A 3756-nucleotide genomic window follows, 5' to 3' on the forward strand; every position below is an offset into this window, starting at 1 on the left:
GGTTTTGTCAAGATTGAAAGTAATTGTCTCATCCCCTACTTCAAGTGTGAGCTCTCCATGTTTCACATCGATTACCGCTCCCGCGGTATGCAAGAAAGTCTTCCTAAGATGATAGGAATGTTGGAATCCTCCTCCATGTTTACAATGACAAAGTCTCCGGGATGAAGAATTTGCCAATTCTCATGGGCACATCCTCCCATACCCCTAGAGGTATCTTTGTTGATCGATCCGCCATTTGAAGAGTAATGTTGGTGCATTTGAGCTCTCCCATTCCTAGTCTCTTACATACCGAGTATGGCATGACACTTACACTTGCTTCAAGATCACACAATGCCTTGTTGATTGTAGTGTCGCCAATGGTACACGGAATAGAAAAACTTCCCGGATCTTTAAGCTTTGGAGGGGAATTCCCTTGAAGAATAGCACTACTCACTTTGGTAAAGGCAATAGTCTCCAACTTTCGGATGGATTTATTCTTGGTAAGAATATCCTTCATGTACTTTGCATAAGCCGGAACATGATTGATCAATTCCGTGAATGGGATTGAGACTTCTAAGTTCTTCACAATTTCCATGAATTTTCCAAGTTGCTCATCAAGCTTAGGCTTAGCTTGGCGACTTGGGAATGGAAGTTTAATCACAATAGGCTCTATCTCAATCTCCTTAGCCTTCTCTTCATTTTTCTTCTTTGAAAGTTCATTGGTAGTAGGCTCTACTTCATTAGAGTTCTCCACAATTCTTTCCTTGCAACTATCATCTAAAATATCTTCATCAATTGGCCTCTTCGGCCCCTCATATCTTGTACCACTCCTCAAATGGATGACACTAACCGTTTCATGTCTCAGGGGGTTACCTTGAAGAGGTAATAGCCCTTTTTGTCTTTGGGAGCTGGAAGATGCTATTTGAGTCTCTAACATTTTGGTGTGGGCAAGTATGTTGTTGATGGTGGCTTCTTTCGCTTGGCTATCTTTTTGCATTTGGGTGAAGAATTTTTGTTGGGTCTTTTGCATTTGGAGGACCGCTTTTTGAACATCAAATCTTTGGTCATTGGATTGGTTGTAGGAAGGTTGATTTTGATATCCTTGGCTTTGGTTGAAAAAGAGTCTTTGAGTTGGATTTCTCATTGGAGGTGGGGTGTATGATGGTTGAGGATTTTGGACATTTTGGCTCTTGTATGACTGATTTGGATGGAATTTGGTATTCTCATTATAGTAGTTGGAATAAGGGGTGTCATTCTTGTATGCTTGGAAAGCATTCACTTGTTCATTTGTTCCCCTACATTCGTTTTGATCATGTCCCAAGGTTCCACAACTTTCACATACTCCATTTAGGATTGAGGATGATGCCATCATAGCATTGACATGTTGTTTGGGTGATTTGGAAGCTTCATCAAGCTTAGCCATGGCCTTTTCAAACTTCAAATTGATGGTGTCGATATGAGAACTTAGTTGAGCACCCAATTGTGTGATGGAATCTACCTCATGCTTTCCTCCCCTAGTGGCCTTTCGAGACATACTATATTGGGAATTATGAACCTCCATCTCTTCAATTTTGGCCCATGTTTGGTTGTCATCAACTTCGGCAAACCTCCCATTGGATCCCATATTAAGCACATTGCGTGAGTCTTCATATAAACCGTTCCAAAATTGTTGAATAAGGAACCACTCACTAAGTCCATGGTGTGGACAAGAACGACAAGTGTCCTTAAATCTCTCTCATGCTTCATATAATGATTCTTCATCCCTTTGCTTGAACCCGGTTATTTGGGCTCTCATCATGTTAGTCTTCTCCGGAGGATAAAATTTCTTGTATAAGGCAAGTGCTAACTTCTTCCATGAATCAATACCAAGGGTAGCCTTGTCTAGGCTCTTCAACCATTGCTTTGCGGTACCGATCAAGGAAAAAGGAAACGATACCCATCGGATTTGGTCTTGAGTAACTCCGTTTGAGAAATTGCATCACAATAGTCACAAAAAGTCTCCATATGTAAATGAGGATCTTCACTAGGCGTCCCTCCAAATTGACTTCTCTCAACTAATTGTATGACTGCGGATTTGGCAATGAAATTACCGGTTAGATGTGGTGGTGTAGGAGTACTGTTTGGTAGGTTCTCCTCGGTTGGTACGGAATGAGATGAAAATTTAGGCATTGTAGGTTGATTTTGTGGTTGGTTTGGAATTGGGTTATCCTCTCCTTCTTTTGGAAAAGCGTTGACAAACTCAATGTTATTTGGTTGAATGTCCACAATCTCTCCAATACCTATAACTCTTGAAGTACCTCTAGCAACTCTTCTATTGTTGGTTAAGGTCCTTTCAATCTCGAAATCAATAGGTAATGGATTACCTTGTGATCTTCGAGTCATGCAAAATATCAAACAACTAGAAAACAATTAGAACAACCTTGAGGAGATTGACTTCCCCAAGGTAAAGAAAGACAAAACTAAAACAATTAACGAAAATCAAATCAATTGAACGCCATCCCCGACAACGGCGCCATTTTTGGTGTAGCATAGTCGTTATTGCAACCAAAACAAAATTTATATCTTTACAAACTACTCTTAGTAGAGTGATAAGTAAAGGTCGTATCCCAAGGGACGGGTATCGATTTAAGATTTCAATTGCAAGTAGTTATGTCTTAAGGTGTCACAACTTGGGTTGAAAGGAGATGTAGTCTAAACTAAGCAACAAGATGAATTTAAATTAATGAAAACAAAGTAAAGCAATTTAAAGGGGTTTGCAAAACAATTGATTAAGGGCACTAGGGTGTCATGGGTTCATAAGGGAATCATGGAAATAGATCATACAAACATGTTCTCAAATAGAAGCAAGCAACTTATTGTTGTGATGGAATCGAGTTAGTGTATGTCTTACAATTCCTAGGAAGATTTAGGTCCGGGAGCCGAGTCGATCAAGACTTTGCAACACCTACAAGTCGACTTAGTCTCTTCCTATTCAACTTTATGCATGGTCGAACAAGGCTTAAGTTGGCTTATATCTTACAAGCCTCCTTGAAAAGATAAGAGATGGGTAAATAAATGCAGGGTTTTATAGTCTAGCATTTCATCAACTATAACATGTGCATAGGTTGAAATCACAACAAGCAAGCATTCAATTATGAAAGCATATTAAATTAAGCATAAATCTAATCCCATGATTGATTCCTCTAATTCCCCATTAACCCTAGCTTAAGAAACTACTCACTCATGATCAAGTTTAACATGCTAATAAGGATGTCAATCATATTAACAAAGCAAAACATGATGAATAAGTAATGGAAATAACAATAAATAAACAAAGGTAAAAAGGGACTATACCAACTTGAGATGATCCAATAATAAAGCAAAGAATAGTAGAAGGAAACTTGATGATTGATGGAGAGTTGTCAATCTTCCAATAAACCCCAAATAATCTTCTAATTACCCAACTAAAACTAAGAACAATTGAGAGATTAAGGAAAGATTAAGATGTGATTAATATTAAAATGTGTATTACAACTTGAATTAAGACTAAATTAAGAGATTTAGAAGGAGATTAGTACTTGATTCTAAGCTTGATGCTAATATAGGTAGTACAATAGGGTATTTATACTAAAATTAAGTACAAGGATTAGGGTTAATAAGGGCTTAAATGACGATTAAGACCCTAAGAGAAGCTTGAGGATTTGAAAATCTCGAGGGACATGCGCGGCCTGAGTAGCAACTCCCCAGGGACACGCGCGTCCTGACCTTGAGAATTCTTGGGTCTGTAAAGGGATCAGC

General features: G+C 38.7%; 1 non-coding gene across 1 annotated transcript; it reads left to right on the forward strand.

The window, feature by feature from the left end:
- Positions 1–1670: 1670 nt before the first annotated feature.
- LOC141615936 (small nucleolar RNA R71) lies at positions 1671–1777 on the forward strand. The gene has a single exon (XR_012530321.1). It is a non-coding gene; the product is annotated as a small nucleolar RNA R71 (small nucleolar RNA).
- The last annotated feature ends 1979 nt before the right edge of the window (positions 1778–3756 follow it).

The sequence above is a fragment of the Silene latifolia genome, chromosome 11, assembly GCF_048544455.1.
Source record: "Silene latifolia isolate original U9 population chromosome 11, ASM4854445v1, whole genome shotgun sequence".
NCBI classification, from domain to species: Eukaryota; Viridiplantae; Streptophyta; class Magnoliopsida; order Caryophyllales; family Caryophyllaceae; genus Silene; species Silene latifolia.